Here is a 23,025-nt window from a genome sequence, read left to right on the forward strand (position 1 = left end):
GCCCCTCTAGACGTCACCCACTGAACCTGCATACTACGCACCCGGCTGCAGAGAGGACCCGATCCTCCCGCTCCAGCTCCCTCTCCCTGTTGATGGGACGGATGCCCTGGGACTGCTGATCACCTTCTATCAGATCCCACATGAAGTACCACTGCTGAAGGCTGCGGTTCACCGGTGAGAGGGGAGGCTTTCATACTGCCGCCATTTTGTCAGCCTGGGGCGCCCGTCTGGGACCACGCTGAGAATCTATCACCCCCTACCTGCCTGCACTGATCTGCGGACGGTCGTACATAGGCTAGAAGGTCTGACGGAGCTGGGTGCACTACGATCCTGTAACGACCTACTACCTGCAGCTGCCCTGCTCTTCGCTGTTGGTGCCACCAAGGAAGCCCGTTCCGCTGGGCAACTCCTCACGCGCCATTCACTTCTCTACACGATGGGGAAAAATGACGCAAAACAGTCCAAGATCACTTTTGAGCAGAAACGCCCTGACAAACCGAATTCGGCGGACCAAGCTGCGGGCGCATCGATGTCACAGGGTTCAGGCGCAGACATGGACTTTGGGGCTCTGATGATGGAGGTTCGTGCAAGCCTCAAGAGTATTGACACCAAACTGGATGCAATGTCCTCACAACTGGAATCTGTTAAAACCAAAGTGGATGCCCACGAAACGAGGCTGGATTGCTTGGAGAACAGGCAAACCGAGTGCAGCGAATTTCAGCAACACACCAAGCAGCACATCACAAACATCGAAAAGGAACTAGAATCCCTGCGAGCCAAGACGGACGATTTGGAGGCGCGCTCCAGGAGATCGAACATCCGCATCACAGGAATTCCGGAGTCTGACAACACTGGCAAGATGGAGGTATTTGTGGCGGATCTTCTCCACGAGCTCTTTGACCCACACCTATCGCAGGTGTTCACGGTTGAACGAGCGCACAGATCGCTTGGGAAGGTGCCAGCACCGGGCACACCGCCCCGTCCCGTTCTTGCTAAACTGCTTAATTTCCAAGACAGAGACCTTGTACTGCGCCTCGCTAGGGAGAAGGGTAAGATTACACATAAAGGTAACAACATTTCATTTTACCCTGACTTTACCGCCCTGGTCCAAGCAGCGCGAAAAGAGTTCCTGCCAGCCAAGAAAATTCTTTTGCAAGCTAACATCAAATACGCACTTTTATATCCAGCTAAGCTAAGGGTAATTCATGAACACACCCCACACTTTTTTACGGACGCAAAATCAGCACTGAAGTTTGCGAAACACATTAGTGAGCCTGGGGCGAGGCGAAAGTCGCCGAGACTTGAAACTGACTCTAATCGCCTAAGCGATAATGACTAAAATACTAGCATTGATACACTACTGAGCTTTCTATTTTACTTCTAACGTATTGCTTTACTGCTCTAGTCCTCATTCTTCACTCTATTGTCCTGTGTGCCTTACCTAGACGAGGGGATAGAGTCCGAATTGTTGCCCTGCAACGCTAACGAGACTGCTGGGACGCACGTTTTGTCAGTGTCCTGCTGAATAATCCTGATGCGGCCCTATGATCTGATCACCAATTGGGACATGGAAATACACACTTGAATGTAGCCACCCTGTATAAACGGGGGTGTAAGCCTGGAGCACCACGCCTCACGGGGTGTCTCCCTTTGTTTGAGTGTCTAGTTTGTGACACGATATGGGTTTCGATAGTTGGGCTTTGTCACGACCTGATTGGGGGGTTAGTGAGGGTGGGGGGTGGCGGGGGGGGGGGGTTGAATTGTTTGCCAAATGTTCAAAGTTGGTGCTTTAAAGGATATGCTCTAATTGCTGGCACACATATCAAATCTCTACACTCAAATTGGTCTACGAGGTTTGGTGAAGAGAGGGCGAATACCGGTCTAACAATTTGTGTTGTAAATGTGAAGCGACATGGGGAGTGTTAAGCTGTGGACTTGGAACATTAGAGGGCTGGGGGATCATAAGATGGCCAGGTTGATGCATGGCATGCTTGCTAGACACAATGTTGACATATGTTTTTTGCAGGATACTCATGTAAATTCTACCCCGTCGTCCAGGTTGAAGCACTCGAGATGGTCACAGGTGTACTCTGCGATTTTTTCCAACTATGCTAGAGGTGTAGCGATACTCATTCGCAGAGGCCTGGACTGGCGTGAGCATGATGTTATACTAGATGGGGAGGGCAGATATGTCATTGTGCATGGTTCTATACAAGGCAGACCACTAATACTCGCCGCCATTTATGGCCCAAATGTAGATGACCCGGAGTTTTTTAGAAATGTCTGGGCCCGGATAACGATGTTGGATTGCTCGCATATTGTCCTTGGGGGAGATTTTAATGTTCCACTTGATGATGCTTTGGACCGGAGAGGTGTGGGCAGGCCTACACACACTGGGGCCCGACAGGCCATTCTAGATGTGATGGTGGAGGGGGTGTTATCTGATGTGTGGAGGGCTAGGCATCCAGTTGATGCTGTGGGTACATGCATAACCAGCCATCAGGCAGCCTGGTCCCGACTAGACTACTGGCTGGTGTCTCCAGCCGTGGCGACGTGGACGCTTGACACATCCATACAGGCTAGGCCCCTATCTGACCATGCCCCCTGCCAGTTAGAATTGAAGATACCCGGGGTCCCTAAACGTGCGTTTACTTGGAGACTGCCCCTCCATGCCCTAACTGACACTGTCTTCACAGAGGAAATCCGAGCAGATATTGTGCACTATTATGAAGAAAATGAGGGGTCGACGTCCACGGTAGCTACAGTGTGGGACGCTTTCAAGGCGGTTATCCGCGGTCAATGTATTGCTAGACAAGCTGGAGTGCTGCGCTCTATACGTACCTCGCTGACTAAACTCGAATCGGAACTGCGTGAGCTAGACCTGACATTCTGCCGAGATCCATCTCCGGAAACGGCGGGCCAGATGAAGGCAAAATTGCTCGCCTTTAATGAGGAAGCACTACGGGAGATTGCCTTCCTGGGAAAGCAGGCTGAGGCCCGTAGATACGGGGAGGGGGACAGGCCGAGCAGGACACTGGCGCGAATGATCGCTCCTTGCACTCAGCCCCACTACATACACTCCGTTAAAAATAGTGCCGGAAATATGGTAGTTGGTCAGGAGGGGGTACTTGAAACGTTTGCTACATTCTATGAATCTTTATACACCTCCAGGCAACCCACGATTCCTGAATCTCTAGAAGATTTCTTAGACTCCATTAGCCTTGTCTGGTTCAATGACTACCACCGCCAATATATGGACGTCCCCATCACAGTCCAGGATATAGCTCGGGTGATTAAAAGCATGCCTGCAAGCAAGGCCCCGGGCCCAGACGGTCTGACTACGGCCTTCTATAAGGCATATACCGAGGAATTGGCGCCCAAACTGCATTCAGTCTTTGTTGAAGCCCTAGAGTTGGGCACCCTACCCGAGACAATGCGAGAAGCTTTAATTATAACGCTGCTCAAACCAGATAAGGACAGCCTGAGCCTAGATTCCTACCGCCCTCTCTCCTTAATCAACGTAGATGCGAAGATATATGCTAAGATCATTGCGGACAGGCTACAACCTTTGCTACCGATGGTGGCACTCCCTGATCAGTCTGGCTTTATACCTGGCAGAGCGACATCCCATAACCTCAGGACGATTTTTTCCGTTCTTCACTACTTGCATCCTTCTACACAGGCTGCGGTTGCGTTTTTAGATGCTACCAAAGCATTTGATTCACTAGAATGGCCCTTCCTCTTTAGGATTCTGGGGCGAATGGGATTCAGTCCCCTCTTCATAAACTTGATTAAAGTGCTGTACGTCGCGCCTAGAGGTAGAGTAAGCGTCAATGGGCTTGTCTCAGAGTCATTTGCCATATCCCGCGGGACCAGACAGGGCTGTCCTTTATCCCCACTATTATTTGCGATAGCGATGGAGCCCCTTGCCGCTAGGATTCGACAACACCACACGGCGAGGGGGATAGGATTCAGTTCACGGAGCCTGCTTATATCATTATATGCTGACGATGTCACGCTGTATGTTCTCAATCCCTCAGTAAACCTAAACCCCCTACTGCGAGAATTTGTCCGTTTTGAGGGCTTAGCTGGGATATCCATAAACTGGTCGAAGTCTGTAGTCTTCCCTCTCACTGATACCACGCGAGAGACACCCTCTGATTACCCACTACGCTGGGAAGTTGAGGCTGTGAAATACCTTGGGGTTTGGATAAGCCGTGATTTGCAGGAATTGTGGTCGCTCAATTTTGGGAGAGTGGTAGACTGGCTGGAGGGCAAGGTGGCAATATGGAACAAACTACCCTTATCGCTGGTCGCAAGGATAGCACTGGCGAAGATGGTTGTCCTCCCCAAATTTCTTTACTTATTCGTCAATCTTCCCATACCACTGACGGCGCATTTTCATGCAAGAGTGCGCTTGCTACTTCTGACACTTGTGTGGGCATGTGGCCAGGCGAGAACATCTTGGGCGCTGCTTACGCTTCCGCTGGGGCAGGGAGGTCTGGGGGCTCCTGACCTGAAACTATATTCACTATGTGCACAGGCGCAGTTTTTGCACTTCTGGACTTTTCCCACCCCTTACCAGCAGCATGTTGCGGTGGAGATGGCCGCGGCGGCCCCATCCCCTCTGAACGTAACGTTATATGGCAAGGTGTCTCGCCCTTCAAAAGACGTGGACACGGTGGAACTACTTCGCTGGACGTGGCGCGAATTGCGAAACAGAGCCAGACTACCCCTACTATATGCGCCAGCGATCCCGCTACGAAGCAACCCTATGTTACCCTGCTTGTGTGAAGGCGGTGGCACAATTAAGCTCCGAGGGCAGACACTACACACATTTGCTGATCTGTACCCTAATGGCACCTTTCGAGACCTGAGCACATGCGAGGAGGGGCACCCGGAGTCATTTTCTGACTTACTTTTATACCACTCACTGAAGGCGTCCTGTAAAGCGATGTGGCCCCAGTTCCCCGACGAACCGCCGCAGCTCGTGGCTCTTCAAAATCTGCTTTCGAGACCCTCCCCCGGAAAACTTGTGTCCCGATTGTACAACTGTATGCAGGACCAGTCCCCCGTCATAGTGCCTTCTTCAATGCAGGCTTGGAATGCGGACCTGGAGGAGCCCCTTACAGAGGAACAGTGGGAGTTCTGTTGTAGTCAACTTACGATGTTATCGCCCAATTACAGGCTGAGATTAGTACATTTTAAGTTTTTGCACAGATATTACCGCACGCCGATCTCGCTACACCGCATGGGTCTTAGGGAAGACTCTGCATGTTGGAAATGCGGCCGCGAAAATGCCTCCTTTACACATGTGGCATGGAGTTGCCCTAAACTAGAGCAATACTGGCTAGACATCTTCTCTGCTATTAACCAGATACTTCATAGGGCAGACACACCGTCCCCGCTACTGGGGCTACTGGGCTGGGTTCATGACACTTTACCCGCACACAGAAAGCTGCATGCGATACTGCTCCTTTATGCTAAGTGACAGGTGGCGGTGCACTGGGGTAGGCGGGCGACTCCTTCCTTTGCTGCATGGGTGCAAGATGTGACATACGGTAACACACAGCTTGAGCGCTACGGGGAACTAATGCCCTCCGCTTCCAGGCCTAGGGACATCTGGGAGCCCTTTACGCGGTGGACGAGTGAGCGTGCATCCTCTCCTGACTCTACACAATCGCTACCAGGAGCGATATCCGATGATATGGGTTGACCCCACTCTCCCTGCAGCTGCACTCCTCTGCGACAGCATGCCCTGGGGAGTGGCTGCTTTTATGTGAGTGCTCCAGATATGATGGGGTCATGCGTGTCTGGGGTCTGTTCTGCCTCTCCCGAACACTGTGCCTTCTCCCCCCCCCTATACGAGTGGATCCCTCCTCCCCCCCTGCGCTTCCAAGGTCCCCCTTGCTATATGGCCTTCTGATTCTGCCGGTATGTTCGCTATGTGTCGCCCCGCCCAAAGACGTTAATACTTCCATACACCTGACCTAATGCCCGTTTGGAGTTTTTTCCTATGCACCAGAGTTTGGTTTTATCAATGTTTTTCCTTTTAGGGAGAGGGTGGAGGAGGGTGGGTGGTGGGGGAAATTGGTGGATAGACGTTCCTTGAATTGAAATGTGCTGCTTTCCGCTCCTTGAGCATTCGTATATATACAGTTAACCTGTTCTCCTTTTCGTTGCCAACTGCCTGCTGCATGCCTATCTACTGGAAAATTGTGAACGATTATGTTTTCTGCTGTTGCATATGCCCATTGTTGATGCTTCTGAGATGCCGCTGCTGCTTGTCCATTGTATACTGTGGACTGTAATACATCCTTTATGTTGATTTGTTGCTTGATAGCGGCCTGCCTCAGGGTTGTCGGCATGACGCTGTGTGACTATATTTTGGTCTCAATAAAAACTTTAAAAAAAACAAAAAAAAAAAAAAGTATGCGGAGTGATGGTATGCGGAAAGAAAGTTGCAGAATAATGGGTGTTTACCATCCCCCGGTAAGTACATTGGTGGCACGGCGGCCCACATCTCCAGCAACATACTCATATTTTTTCACCACCGATTTGAAAAATGCACAGGTCTCTCTCATTGATGGCCACCACCGACATACACTTTTAGACACACCTCCCGCCACAAGTTCTAGAATTGCGAACTTTAGAGCTGGAGAGCTACGTTCGAATCTCGGCATCAGCTCAACATCCTGTGATTCCAGGCAAATTGCTTTGTCTAACCGTGCCTACCACAAATGAATGTGTTCTTCTGTAATGTAAATTGTGCTCATGCCATGTTGTCGAGTTTGCGCTATATAATATTGCAAGGAAAAATAAAGTAGGGAAACTCGAGTTCACAAACTACTGAACGCGCACTCTTAAGTGCATCAGCAGTGCACTGTGAATCGGAGCGTTTTACAGGCCTGTCACAGATAAGAAATGCTATCAAAACGAAATCCTACAAAACAATATACTACTGGCCGGCAGCAATTTATACCCGGACAGCGACGGGACGGGCTGCTAGTGCTATATAATAGGACACCCTTTTCCCCATCTCTCTACTTTCTCTAGGCCATCTGCATGCAGTCAGAAAATCAAGCTTTAACTGATTTTTAGTAAAGGAAACAATACTTTGTGGACTAAAACATAAGTGAGATCTCTAACGGAACAAAGTGCTCTCTTGTTTATCTCAGCCAGGGGGTATTATGGGCACTCTCTAGACGTATACAGTCATTATTAATGTCTTGGTTTCAAAAGGTTTCATGTTTAGACTAAACTGAATGTCACAGCTTAAGTGGCGCTAGCTTAATGTGGTCTTCCAGTTTCAACAAGCCAAACTCCGCATGGAAATTAAATATTGGTAAACTGATAGGTACAGACAAGAGCCTTCTCACAAATGCATTTTCAGTCGCATGGGGGGGGGGGCAATGTCACAATATCCCAATATCCCAGCTCCATATTTCATAGCGGCCCAACAAAGAGCAATATAGATATTAATCATGACATCCAATGGCTTAGAACCAGCAAACCTAAAAAGTGGCTCTGTGGTTTGATCAAACTGGGTACCTTAACCGCTTCTGTGAGTCGGATGGCCCTCGGGCCATCTGACGTCACAGTGGGCGTGTGCGGAGGACGGATGGGGGCCGTCCGAACCGCGCATGTGTGGAATTGTCCAGCACCTCGGCGGGAATTCCGGCCGCAGCGAAGCGTTTAATTAATTGTGAGCAAGTGATTTTATGATCAAATGGAACCTTAAATAGATCAAAGTTGGAGCATACAAAGGTTTTTCACTATTAATAAAATGTGTCCTGAGATTAGTGTGTGTATGCCTTATGACCATAGTATGGGGCTTGGCAGCATTTGTCATTAGTCCCAGCTCACTCATAAATTAGACAAATCTATTTACCAGCTTCTGTAGCCCCTCCCTGGTTATCGACATCTGAACACAATTGTCTGCATATAACAATGCTGGGAGTATTCTCAATCCTACCCTAGGATTGTCAGCCTCCCCAGTGGGCAAAAAGTGTCCTAGTCATTACTATATAAACATAAGAATAGGGGCCAGTATACACTCTTGTTTAACATCACAGTTCATTTTAATGGGAACTGTTCACTCCCCATTAGCTACATACCTTATACAACCAGTCACTTCCTTGTGCATCTGGGCCAGAAAATGAACCAAATTTGCATCCACACCATGTCTATAATTTTGCTCCTGAGTTCCTCTCTGTTCTTCAAATTGAAAGCTGAGGTGAGATCCGTAAAGGCTAAATACTACAGCCCTTCTTCACTTGTGTATATTTGCTTATAATTAGGTGAAGATTCAAATATTATTCAGTGGTGGCAAGGTGCTGTCAATCTCTATACTGCACTGGAAAAAACTTAATCTGCCACCCGAAAAAAAATGGTCAGTCACCCAAGTCCCCAGTCGATCCAACATAATCGTACCAAAAAGCTTACTTATTGAATCAACTAATGATATAGTGTATACATTTTTATTTGCAGATAAATCAAATTCATTGCACAGAATACGGCACAAAGACTTTGTAAGATTGGCTTGATGTGCAGTGGATATATGAATGATCTAATAAGTAAATAAATATTATTAATAATAAAAGGCAGTGAGGCTTGAAAGACACAGTGTGGGCGGAATAAAGTGCAAATGTTCAGTGCAGATTAACGGGGAGGGCTCTAGCATACGTGTAAAAGTTTATCTGACTCATATGAAGGTATTGTGAGGCTCCTAAGGATACCTCCCGAACTAGTAACTGTCTTTTAACTTGTAACAAAAGTTTGTGGACATTCATTTCAAACAAATCGCAGTGGGTACGGTAAGGAGAATGAAAATTCCATGCTCCAAGAATAACAGGGGCAGTCTCTTCAGATCCTAAAATATGGCAAAGAGAAAGGCTATGTGACTCAAGGGGCAGCCTCTTGTACTTGTAGCAATCTTTTTACTTGTAATAGGAACTTTGTAGCCCTGCAGGAGGACAGAATGTTGTAGCCATATAGGAGCAGAATCACGGCCACATAGAAGGATCTGATCTGGGCAGCCTTAAGGCTGGTCCTAACCATTCCCTTCTTAGTTTCAAGTTTTCAAGTTTTGCTTTATTGTTTAATTATTTAAAATCATTACAAAAACCCCCCTAGAAATATAGAATACATCTGCACAGGCGGCTAAAATTGTCATAAATGATCGAATTGTATCGTGCTTTGTCTTACATAAATTGCAAGAGTATAAAATTCAGTTATTATGAAATTGTACTTTAAACAGTTTTAAAATCAAACAACAGAAGAATATAAAAATATGTACCCCCAATTAAGGGTATGGGGTGGTATTGCGTAAGATTATATAAAGTCATCATCCGCTTGCAATAGGAAACTATTGACGAGTTTCATAAATTTGACTCCTCGGCAAGCCAGGATGCATGACGAGCCCTCCAGCCAGCGTATAACTGCTTGTCTGCTAGATCGGATTTTCAGTTCGATAAAAATCACTTTTAGGTACTGTCTCCTTTGGCTTAGGATGGCTGGACAGGCACATAACAAATGGATTAGAGTTTCTTTTTTAAATCCACATAGTCGACAAGCTTCTGAGTTAAAAGCTGGTTTCCACGAGGGGAATAAGTCCTTGGAGTCATGCACGCCCATCCTGAACTTTGGAAAACACATTTTTAAATAAGAGCTGACATGGGCAGATAAGTAGAGTTGAGGCTTTGACGTCTTATACGATTTTATAACTGTCCATCCATGCCGCCTCTTTGTAAGTGGTACAAAAGGGGGTGGTGATGGACGGAGCATCTGAACCAATCAAACACTCACACCCAGTCAAAAGATCTGGATTTGATCCATCACCGTTCTTTAGCCCACTCTGCCACCCCAGTTCAGACATGGCTACATGCAAATCAGTCTGACCCTGTGCCCCATGGGAACAGTCCAGCCCGAACTGCCAAGCCATGCCTTCCCTGGACCGGAAACAAGCTTCCGAGGACCGGTTTCTGGCATTACAGCCGTCTTCAGCCCGGCTTGCTTGAATCCAATGGCAAAGTGAGCAAGGGACTCACGTCTAAGCATACCCTGCCACACGTTTTTTGGTGGCCAAAGCGGTACAAAAGGGGATGGTGATGGACGGAGCATCTGAACCAATCAAACACTCACACCCAGTCAAAAGATCTGGGTTTGATCCATCACCGTTCTTTAGCCCACTCTGCCACCCCAGTTCAGACATGGCTACATGCAAATCAGTCTGACCCTGTGCCCCATGGGAACAGTCCAGCCCGAACTGCCAAGCCATGCCTTCCCTGGACCGGAAACAAGCTTCCGAGGACCAGTTTCTGGCATTACAGCCGTCTTCAGCCCGGCTAGCTTGAATCCAGTGGCAAAGTGAGCAAGGGACTCACGTCTGAGCATACCCTGCCACACTCATGGAGGCAAAAGCGGTACAAAAAAGGGTAGTGATGGACGGAGCATCTGAACCAATCAAACACTCACACCCAGTCAAAAGATCTGGGTTTGATCCATCACCGTTCTTTAGCCCACTCTGATACCCCAGTTCAGACATGGCTACATGCAAATCAGTCTGATCCTGTGCCCCATGGGAACAGTCCAGCCCGAACTGCCAAGCCATGCCTTCCCTGGACTGGAAACAAGCTTCCGAGGACCGGTTTCTGGCCTTACAGCCGTCTTCAGCCCGGCTTGCTTGAATCCAGTGGCAAAGTGAGCAAGGAACTCACGTCTGAGCATACCCTGCCACACTTATGGCGGCCAAAGCGGTACAAAAGGGGGTGATGATGGACGGAGCATCTGAACCAATCAAACACTCTCACCCAGTCAAAAGATCTGGGTTTGATCCATCACCGTTCTTTAGCCCACTCTGCCACCCCAGTTCAGACATGGCTACATGCAAATCAGTCTGACCCTGTGTCCCATGGGAACAGTCCAGCCCGAACTGCCAAGCCATGTCTTCCCTGGACCGGAAACAAGCTTCCGAGGACCGGTTTCTGGCATTACAGCCGTCTTCAGCCTGGCTTGCTTGAATCCAGTGGCAAAGTGAGCAAGGGACTCACGTCGGAGCATACCCTGCCACACTTATGGCAGCCAAAGCGGTACAAAAGGGGGTGGTGATGAACGGAGCATCTGAACCAATCAAACACTCACACCCAGTCAAAAGATCTGGGTTTGATCCATCACCGTTCTTTAGCCCACTCTGCCACCCCAGTTCAGACATGGCTGTATGCAAATCAGTCTGACCCTGTGCCTCATGGGAACAGTCCAGCCCGAACTGCCAAGCCATGCCTTCCCTGGACCAGAAACAAGCTTCCGTGGACCAGTTTCTGGCATTACAGCCGTCTTCAGCCCGGCTTGCTTGAATCCTCTTTGTAAGCGCCATTTTATCCTCCAGTAAAGATTTATTTTTGAGACATTTACTATTTTTTTTAAAGAAACTCTGTCCGTCGAACGGTCCCATGCTGGTTGAAGTTCCATCGTAGCCAGAGAAGTACTCAGAAAACTCCCCCAGGAGTTTGGCATTTCTTGCTCCTTCTGTGACTTGATTTCGTCCCAGCAAAGGCTGTTCAGAGTGCCCGCTTCGGAGGATCGGAGAGTGTGGCAGAATTTAATGAAGTTACTCATTCCCCTGTATTTCTTGTCCTGGAGACCAAATTTCAGTCTTACCTGGGCAGGCGAGGTGCATTTCGGCAGATCAAAAACCGCTTTGTAGATTTTTGACTGTAACTCAATCTGTAAATGCAAACCACACCAGGGGACCAAGCCGTAGGACAAACTGGGTTGAATTTGGGCGGCCATCACTTTTAACAAGTGAGAGTTGTTTGGGCAGTCCAAATTTGAATTGTACCTTGCCCTATAGTTACACCCAAGTACTTATATGAACTTTTTTCTTCTACGTGAGCCCCATTGACCGTCCATTTGAACTTTAGTTTTCTACCACCAACCAGGCAGACAATTTTTGTTTTCTCTTTATTTAGCTCCAGCTGTTCCTTTTCCATGTACGATACCAGATTATTTATTGATCTCTGTAACCCCACTGGGGTTTGGCTTAGCAAGACTATATCGTCCGCATATTGAAGGATTGCAATTGGCTCGTTAGTCAATTTTGGGGGTTGGCAGTCTGGTTTTTCAATGTGTGGCGCTATGTCGGATTAATACAGGTTGAAGGGGCTGGGGGCCAGGACACAGACTTGTTTCAAGCCGCCTTGTGTGTGAATACTTGCGGTGGTACTCAACCCATTTCCCAGTTTAACTCTTGTCCAAATATCAGTATTCAGGGTTATTATGGCATTGAGCAGTGCATTCGGCAGGCCCCATCTTTTGAGTTTTTTCCATAGGTGAGACCGGCTCACTCTATCAAATGCAGATTTAATGCCCACAAAACAGGTGAAGAGGCGGAGTTTCCTTCTTTGCGCTTGTTCCGTCAAAAGAGCTAGAGTTGCGAGATTAGATTGCGTACCCATGCCTTGCCTAAATCCTGTCTGGAATTTGGGAATGATGCTTTTTTCCTCCATACAGCCTTGCAGAAGGATTAGTAGGCACGAAGCATACAATTTTTCTTCCACGTCAATAAATGAGATTAGTCTGTAATTTCCTTGCTTACAGTGATCTCCCTTTTTAAATATGGGGTGGATGATGGTCCCCCTCCAAGAAGCTGGGATGTTGGAATGCGAATAAATCTCATTGAGGACTGGGGTGAGGATTGAGGACCACAGCTCTGGGTTAATCCTGAATATTGCATTTGGTATACCGTTTGGCCCGGCTGCTCCTTGAGACTTTAGATTTTTTATAAGTCTACTTAGATCTTTCACATTTGTTAGGGAGCTTTGCTCATTGGAAAAAGAGTTCAATTGAGGTGAAATATTTTCTGCTGCAACGTGAATGGATGCGGCTTTGGCTTCCTTTTGGTCGTGGTGTGGCCCCTGAAATAATTGTTCGGGACCCATCGTCGATTTGTTGAACAGGGTATTTACGTGGGCTGTCCTAATATCTGCACCGATTCTTGCCTCTTGCTGAAGTGTTGGACCGGCTCTTAATGTATTGATGATCCTCCCGCTACTATTGGGTTTTTTGCTGGCAGATAAAAGTTGCTGCCAGATAAATTCTTTGTACGCTGATTTTGCTTTTCCCAAGTTCCTTCTGTACGTGCTCCTTAGTGTTTGCAACTTTGTTTTTTCTTGTTTTGGACCCTTTTCTCCCACTTGGGCTAGGCGTCACACTTCTCTCACGATCTCTCTTTTGTGCATTTTGAGATCTAGATTGAACCATGGCTCCCTTTTGGCCGCTTTTGTTGACCTCTGTAGCGTGGAAGCCAGGAAAGTTTGGACCAAGAACTCGGCCAGACCCTCCCAGTGAGTTACTTGATCCTGTTCTTGTACAGGGCCTTGGATTTCTTTGAAGGCCTTTACTTTTTCCTCAATGGATTGTGGGGCCACTCCTCGCCATTTTACTTTGCGCAGATTGAACGTTTCTGGCGGCTGCATGAGGTTATCGCACTTTTGAGCGATTTTTGTTTTATTCTTCAGGTTCAAGGTCAACGGAAGGTGGTCACTTTCAGCTTGTGGTATAGTTCTGAAGTTGTTTATCTGTGAAGACAGGTTAGTGCTGGTTATTTTAAAGTCTATTGTCGAGGCAACCTTTCCACTCAAGTGTTGCTGCAGGGGGCGAGTCCCACGGGGCTTTACCATTCATGATTGTCATGTCGAGTGATGCTAGTTTGCAAACAAAGTCGGTCGCCCCCTGTGAAGATTTACTGTTTCTTCCCCGTTTAGTTGCTAGAAGTTTGATATTAAAGTCGCCTGCGATCACCATATGGGATTTCATGTGGCTTTTCTGCAGTGCGTTTAATAACTTTACTAGAGTTATGTATTTTCTGTCCTGCTTCTTTCTCTCCGGGTGGATATAAACGTTGATTAGGAGGAGTTGTGTAGTTGGTTCCTTACTGGTTACCTTGTCCACTTGGATCCAGTTTGCCCCTGTGTATATTTCTTCTGTTTCCCAGCTCAATTTTTGAGTAATGAAAGTTGATAAGCCACCTCTCGGATGAATATCTTTCTGCCAGGCAATGATGTTCTATGAAACCGGGTATTGAGCTTGCCCCCATGTTCCATGTTTCTTGAAGCAAAATAATTTGTTGTTGCATAAGGAAGGTTAAGGTATCTTGGTCTTGGCCCATGTCCCTGAAGCCGTGCACGTTCAACGAACAGAGCGAGATGTTGGTTAATTGGGTGTCTTCCCTTGCCAGTCTAGTTATTTTACTTCCTTTGTTCGGAGTACTTATTATTCAGCGTTTTTGGGATCCAGGACCAGTCCTTGATTTCCTGTTGGATTCCCCCGGTAGCGCCAGGACATTTCCTTTTGGGGTGCCTGTTCTTGTGAAAGAGCGGTATCGGTGAGTTGGAACGCGCTCCCTTCTTAGATGATGACGGCTGGGCACAAAAAGTACAGTACACTCTCCTCGAAGGAGCTGCAGAGTCAGCAGAAAGGGTTCAACCAAACTTGCTCCCAGGCAGGGATCTGATCTTTTGATGGAAAATCTCTCATGTGGTTTAAAAGAAGAGAATGTTGGATGGTATGTGAAATATGATTTGTTAGGTAGGGTTGAGGACTCAATTTGGCAAGGTGCGTAAGATTGGCCATCCACGCTTCTTGCGAGCCATCTTTGCTTTATCAAGAGTCCAAGAGTGTAGTGTGACCGTCTTGTTGGTGATTTACTTGAAGATGGTACAGCTAATGTTCGAGTCCCATGGATTGAGCGATTTAAGGTGGTTAATGCTTGCTGTAGCATAGCTGGCCGGTTATTTATGTATATTGGCTGGTTCTCTATTTCTGACCAATATAGAGCGGCCAGTGAATCAGGTGGGGCTGACCTCATCTTCCTGCACAGTTTGCAGATTGCTGCTATCCTAAACGAGGATTAATTAAATAGCCCAAACTCCAATCACACCTGGGCCTGTAAGATATATTGCAGAAGTCTGGAAATGCGTTTGAAGAGAAGGGATTGCAATTGGTTAAGGGTGGTAGCGTCCCTCCTCTTAGGTAGTTTTGAGCTGTAATCGAGTGAGGAAAGTAACCTGGCTCCAATGACCGTAGAACTGCGATGATTTCCCCTATCCTTTTCTTCAGCAAGTTGAAGGCAAAGCATAGCTTTTTGACCAAGGCCACCCTTTTTGTAAATGCTCCTTGAAGGATAATCTGGAGCTCATTACTACTCCTAAGTATTATTTAGCTTGGTCTAAATTCTTTCCAGCTGCCTTCCACTTGAATAAGGCGTGCTGAGGGATAGGTTTTGCTGAACAGCAGATGACCTTTGTTTTGGAGGCATCTTATTCCAGGCCAAACAATTCAATGTATCCTACGAGGCTTGTGATTAGGCACCGGAGGCCAATAGGTGTCTGGCTGCATTAAACAATGTCACTTGCATATTACAGACACCGCACTGGATTGTTGGCTAATTTGGGAGGGTCACCAGTGACTTCCATTAGAAGCACTTCCAGGTACACCATAAAGATGATAAATAAGCAGGAGGCTAAGATGCACACTTGCTTTAGGCCGGTATGGTCGAAGATCTTGCCGGTTGTTCTGTTAGCTTTGCTTATTTTTACTCTGACCCATTTATCTGAGTAGAGATTAATTATTGCCCCCAATAAGTTCGGAGGTACACCCCATCTGGCCATCTTTTCCCAAAGGCAGTCTCTTGGTACTTTGTTGAATGCTGCTTTTAGATCGATGAAGCAGGTATATAGTCTTGTGTGTTTGTTTTTGTCTTTTTCGACTAAGTAAGTTGGTGTTTGTGCACATGCCAGTTCTAAATACCATTTGAGTTTTTTATGTACGTTATCCAGTCAGCTTCTGAAATGTCAGCATTGTGTTGACGGATGCTGCCATTTGCAAAAGTGTTTATTTCAGCCCAGAATTATTCTTGAATGGTGTGCGCAGGGATAAAAGTAATGTACAGGAATTTGCTCTTGATGATAGAAAAAACGGTTCACAGAAAGACAGGGATTTTCAGCCAACGCGTTTCATTCTCCTTGAGTACTTCATCAGGGCTGAAAGAAGCGGCCAAAATACATACATAAATATACATATACAAAGGGAAGAATCAAAAAACAGAACATATTTAGATTACATATAACATAAATCAAAAAAATGTATGACAAGAGAAAAAATATATAACAACCATATATAATACAAAAAGATACAACATTAAAAATGAATACAACATTAAAGCACATCCATTATAATATGAATGTTTATACAAGGAGGTCATAAGAAAAGGAATAGAAAGTTTAAAGTTTACAAAAATATGTATTCCTGCATCAGTATCATGAGAGCGCATAATTTTGAATTTTTTTACTCCAATAGATAATCACAACACTGAAGGAGAACAGAACACCAGAGAAGATAAATAAAGTGAGTCCATCAGTAGTCAAATAAAAGGCTGATTAACCAAATCGGCAACCCCAAAAATAAGTAAATGATGAGTAAATACAAGGCCAATCAAACAAGTTATGTCCAAAGTTGCCAATCCAGAGGTATCCCCACAAAAGTATAAAGACATAAACTCACCATCTCAGGGAAATACCCCTCTCAAACCACAGAGTATCCGAGTTCAAGTTGGTTTATATTTTGAAGCAACCAGACTGGAAATAATTTGGACAATAGCGTAATCTGGATGGAGGCAAGAAGAAAATACTTAACAAAACACCTAGGGGCATATTACCAACGATGAGCGATATTTATCGCTTACGATGCTTAGCAACTAATTTTTTAACGCTAAGCATCGCCGGAAATTATCGCAGAGATAACTTGCTATTAGCAAGGTTTATCTCAGAAGTGATAAGAATCCTCGCGCTAACTGCCAAATGAGAGATTATCGCTGCAAAACCAATGATAATCTCTCGAAGTTTGGCGTTAGCTTGATGATAGGGGCTCACAAACTTAGCCATGATATCCACCTTCCATAGGATATCATGGCTAAGTCAGGAAAATACCAGGTGTAAAAAAAGCAGTGCTAATCGCGGTTAGCGCTGCTTTTTTTATCACTAACAGGGTTAGCGAAATCCTTGATAATAGGAGAAATGTCGCTTAACAACATTTCTCCTATTATTTTTTTCTGGAATGCCCCCTTTGCATCTCATTAGAGATGCAAGGGGAAGCGTAGAGAAAAAGGGTGCTAACATGCGAATTTGCGTGTTAGCACCCTGTTGCTGATAGGGAGATCATTTTATCTCCGCTTTCTTGGCTTTTAAAGCCAAAAAAGCAGAGATAAATCCCTTGATGATATGCCCCCTAAAGTTTTCACAAGAAGAATAAAATGAAATCAAGAAAGGCAAAGGTAATAATACCTCCAACTCAAAAAACAATGGGACTCCAAATATAGTCAGAATCACAAGCCATGTAAAGGGATCCAAGGGAAAATCTTCTATCTGTAATGTTCAATTAGATCTGATCAAGTAAAAAGATATAATTAAAGAGAGACCCTTAATCCTTAGACAAAACATAGCAGATGAAAAAAGACTCATGCATCAGATAGTAACCTATTTCGACCCAATCGAAGAACTTTATTGAAGATATTTCTTGAGCAAGTCGCTTTTAGAAAGAGAGGTTCATTCACACTCTGGGTGGCCAAAGAAAAAGAGAAATACACATACACTTCAATGAGTACCGAACTTCACTGGTGGATCTTAAGTTAACACACAGTTTTCTAAAAAAACAAATGTATTAAAATTGTACTCAAAAATAATAACCACCTAAATATTCAGGAGCGGTGAACCCGGTATCCATCTCAATAGAAGTCTGAGTGTATGTCCCTAACCGCCCCCTTCGATCGGCCAACCTGTGCCAAATGTCCGTCCCTAAATTTAACTATTGCAGACTGGGTGGCCAATCAATTTCAGTGAGAGCCGCAAAAGCCTGGAATGCTCTTCCCCTTCATATAAAAACTGCATCTACTCTCAGTGCTTTTAAGAAAGGACTAAAGACTCACCTTTTTAACGCCACAGTTTAATCCTTTTTCATTTTTTCCTGGTGTCTGTCCTCTCCCTTTTCTGTTCAGCCTTCACCGCGCCAGGATACTATTTTTTTAGTAATAGAGCGCGCTACAAAAGCCTTTAATAATAATAATAATAATAATAAAAGCGCTGTTAGATCTGGGGGTCTCTAGTTGGCAGAGGTAGGTACCACTGTCCAAATAGGGACCCTTGCTTCTAGTAAGGGCAAGGAGATAACCCTCTGAGATAACCCCTGCTCACCCTCTAGGTAGCTTGGCATGAGCAGTCTAGGCTAACCAGAGGCAATGCGTAAAGTATTTGTACCAACACTCACAGTAACACAGTGAAAACACCACATACTGACTCCACAACAGTTTAGAAAAATAAAGGTATTTTTAATCTAAACTACACAAGACCAAAACGACAAAAATCCAACATACACAGTTCAAGAATATGGTTTCAAAAGAGTTCTTAGGGTTGCGTTAACATTCTTTAGGTTGCGACAGAGTTCTCTACGTTGCGATAGATTTCTCTACAGATGCGTGAAAAGTACACAGTTGCGTCACGTTTACTCACAGTACCTTTTAGTTGCAACAAAGTTCCAAAAGCAGAAGCTGGTGCGGTGGAAAACAAGCGATGCGTTGCTCCTGAGACCCTGGGGAGGCGTTTGCGACAGCCCCGCTGCAGCAGTGGGCGTGTTGCGACGAATCCGGTCTGTATGGGGAGGAAGGCCACTTGTATGGATTCTGGTGCGTAGGTTCCGTAGGAAGTCTGTTCTCGCTAAGGCACGATGCGATGATCTCGAAGGGGCTGCGACGATCTCTGGGGCGACGATGCGCAGTCCAGCGGTGATCCTCTCTCTCGCAGCTCTTCGATGCGATGGTTTCTGCGACGACACTCGCAGCGACGTGATGCGGTCCGCAAGCAAGCGGTGCGGCGATCTCACCCAGCGACGACAGGCTCTGCAACGACACTCGCAGCGATGTTCGATTCTCCCACACCGGTCTGGTGCGTTCCGCAAACGAAGGATGAGACGGCGACGATCTCGGCCTTCGTAGCGGCGGGAATCTTCTCGCACTGTCGGGGATGCGCTCCGCAAGCGAGCGATGCAACACTTTTCAGTTTCAAAAGTCTCTCAAGCTTAGTTTCAGGCTTCCCAGCACAGGTACAACCTCCAGAGGCCCCACAACTGGATCAAGCACTCCACGAGGGACAGAACTCTCTCAGCAGAGTTCAGGGAAGCTGGGGGTGAAGTCCTTTTGTTCCTGGGACTTCAAAACAGGGAGCCAGCTCTTCTCAGGCCCTTGGAGATTTCTTCAAGACAGGGGACACAGCACACAGCAAAGTCCTTCCCATCTCCTTGGCAGCAAAGCAACAGCAGGTCAGTCCAGCAGAGCAACAGCAGGACAATCTTCCTTCTTCAGTTTCAGCTTTCTCCTTGGCAGAGGTTCCTTCTTGATTCCAGGATGATCTAATTTTCTGTTGTCAGGGGTCCTGTACTTATACCCCTAAAGTCTTTGTTCTCTCTGCGCATGTGGGCCCTGAGCCCGTCCTGAACCAGTTCTGGGTGTTTCCTGAGTACTTGGTTTTGCTGGCTGCTTCTTTCCTTTCAGAGTGAGGGGCAGGGTCCTCAGCCGCCCTGCAGGGGGTGGAGCCAGCATTGTGGAAGACAGGCACAGCCCTATTCAGCCCAGGTGCTAACTCCTCCCACCCCTCCAGTTGCAAATGCAGTCATTCAGCCTAGTGCTGTCTCATCCATCCTCCTAGGGAATTCCCCAGCCCCTGTCACTCTCAAACCAGACAGTCAATACACAAACAGGCCCAGGCACACAGAAGGGTCAGACAAGAGAACAGCAACTTTCTAAAAGTGCTGTTCTCAAACACAGGATTTAAAAACAACCTTTCCTAAAAGATGTGTTATTAAATTCTGAGTTCAGGGATACTAGATACTTATGTCCTATCGTGTTCCTATGGGAAGAAATGCTGTTAACCACTGTAGCCAGCATCCCCCATGTTAACCTATTGAGCAAGATAGCCTTACAGTAGTGAAAAACGAAAATGGCTGCCATTCACTACCAGAGCATGTCACCTGCACTAGTACATGCTCTACCTTTTACATACACTGCACCCTGCCCAGGGGGGTACCTTGGGCCTTCCATAGGGGTGACTGATGTGTACAAAAAGGGAAGGGTTAGGCCTGGTCAGTGGGGACACTGACCAGGAGGACATGGCAGTTCTAAACTGCACACAGGCACTGCAGTGTCAGGCCTGAGACACCATTTTAGGGCTACTCCTGTGGGTGGCACAATCAGTGCTGCAGGCCCACTAGTAGCATTTGTCATCACCAGCCCTGTCACACCCAGTGCACTTTACTAGGGACTTCATGGTGATACAAATACGCCAAACATGTATATTCAATCAGAATAACAATTTACACAGGGAGCACTTACACTCTGGCACTGATCAGCAGTGGCAGAGTGTCCAAAGCATCTAAACCAGCGAAAACGAAATCCAGCACAGCATCAAAAATACAGGAGGTAGAGGCAAAAATATAGGGGAAACCACGCCAAAGATGCCAGGTCTAACAAGCGCCCACCAAATGCGTGGCATCTAGCGAAATATTTCTTGTTCCGAATAAGTAGATCTAAAAAGAATTAAATGAACAAAGTAACCACACTATGAAGACCTCTATAGACAAAAAAGGGTAATAAACAAGCTCCTGATAAGGCCATATGATAAACTGCATTACCTATTACTGACAATCGCAAAGTAACAGTCAGTCCTGAAGACTCCAGTCAAGATTCCTGAAGCCTAGTATGGGAATTAACCCAGATACACTGTTGTAAGTGGAGGAGCACTCCTCAGATTTAAGTGAATAATTCTCAATCTAAAAATGTTTTAGTTTACTGTTATAACCAAGCGTGCTACAGAGGTAGCACGTTTGACCCAAAACCGTGCCTACAACTAACCTCCTATATCAAGAGCACATGGCCCTTGCCCTCTGTGCACTGTTGCTGGCGTAGTTCTAATAAAATTAGAACATTACAAACTGTTTCAAACTTTATGTTTACATTTGTTCAAATTTGAACACAAACAATTAAACCATATAAGTTGTCTCAAATCTCATTTATATAGTCAAGACTAACTGCATAAATACTGCAGAGTAAACATTTTAAATATATGAATACAAAACATTAATACTTTGAAATTAAATGTCACAAATTCTGTTGAATGATACAACTTCAAAACATTTCTTTGACGTCTTCAAAAACGTGCCCAATGCATTTCGAGCCTGATGTTGGCTATACCTCAGGGGCCTGAAATCTAAACATATACATCAAGTATTAAGAGAATTTCTCTTGTTCTGAAATGTGTTTGCAAAACATTGCAAGGAAACCCAAAAATATTTTGTTTAATGGCCATGATACTCCTCAAAACACCTGCATGTGTTTAATCTAAAAATGTATGTAGCCCTTCACCAAAACCAAATAGTGCACTCGTGTTACCGCTGAATGCCCGATGGACAGTGACAAAATACTCACTCCAGTAAACTTTCAAGAGAAACCTGTTCGGGAACTAAACAGAAAACTGACTTTAATACACAAAGAAAGCTAGAGCACCTTCCTTTCAACTGCTGAAATGCATGAACATATGAATTCGCTCACCTCCACTGTGTAATGGGTCCACCTCCTTTACACTTCTGTCCTTGATTCAACCGCTCTTTTTAGAACCTATCTGAAAGTTGCACAGATAAGTACAATCACTGCTCTATAATACGACTATGGTTTAAACCATGTAGTCATGCTAAGACAGAATCCTGAAAAGACTCTTACCTCTTAGGAAAAAGAAAGTTGTCCCACGGTCTTTGATCTCATTCACCTGGCTCGTCCACAACACTCGATGTACCCTTTAAAAGCAGACAATAAAGTACCTCAGTTCAACCCGTTCTTGAACACGCGCGTTCGCTCCTCAAATCTACACGTTAACGCCTGCTGTGTACAGCCACAATAAACATACCTCTTGACGAAAACACTGTTCCCTCAGATACGCTGCCCGCTCAACTCGACTCCGCGCAGTGGGTTGCACCACCATGGAAAAAGCTTACAACTAAGCTTGCCGTCATTCCGTATCTCACCGGCGTGAGTCGCTGGACATAGATGATGGACTATTTACCAACAAAGAAAATGGGCACCATCTTAACACGATCTTTTACGTGCATGAATTCCAAAGCCCCACTTCTGTCCTTGATTCAACCGCTCTTTTTAGAACCTATCTGAAACTTGCGCAGATAAGTACAATCACTGTTCTATAATACGACTATGGTTTAAACCATGTAGTCATGCTAAGACAGAATCCTGAAAAGACTCGTACCTCTTAGGGAAAAGAACGTTGTCCCACCGTCTTTGATCACATTCACCTGGCTGGTCCACAACACTCGATGTACCCTTTAAAAACAGACAATAAAGTACCTCAGTTTAACCCGTTCTTGAACACGCGTGTTCGCTCCTCAAATCTAAACTTTAACGCCTGCTGTGTACAGCCACAATAAATGTACCTCTTGACGAAAACACTGTTCCCTCAGTAACGCTGCCCGCTCAACTCGACTCCGCGTAGTGGGTTGCACCACCATGGAAAAAGCTTACAACTAAGCTTGCCGTCATTCCGTATCTCACCGGCGCGAGGCGCTGGACATAGATGATGGACTATTTACCAACAAAGAAAACGGGCGCCATCTTAACACAATCTTTTATGTGCATGAATTACAAAGCCCCACTGCACCACTACTCCGCGAAAAAGTTGAAACAGTGACACTCCACAACAATAAAAGGTGTAAAAAAGGTGTAAAAAAGGGTTTAAAAAAATAATAAAATGTTCCTAAAGTGATGTGGTTTCATATTTTGTAACAAATGGTTTCAAGTTTGTACATGGCTCAACTTAATAAAATTGATAAAGAAACTTCCAAAACATTTTATGTTGATTTGCTTCATGCATCTAGCCACAGGTACATGGTAAATAATGACATGGATTATAAAAAACATAT

At 45.8% G+C, this 23,025-nt stretch overlaps 1 pseudogene; it reads left to right on the forward strand.

The window, feature by feature from the left end:
- Positions 1-2,299: 2,299 nt before the first annotated feature.
- Positions 2,300-23,025, forward strand: part of LOC144783910 (vomeronasal type-2 receptor 26-like) — a 155,376-nt pseudogene continuing 134,650 nt past the window's right edge.

This window comes from Lissotriton helveticus, chromosome 10, assembly GCF_964261635.1.
Source record: "Lissotriton helveticus chromosome 10, aLisHel1.1, whole genome shotgun sequence".
Classification (NCBI taxonomy): domain Eukaryota; kingdom Metazoa; phylum Chordata; class Amphibia; order Caudata; family Salamandridae; genus Lissotriton; species Lissotriton helveticus.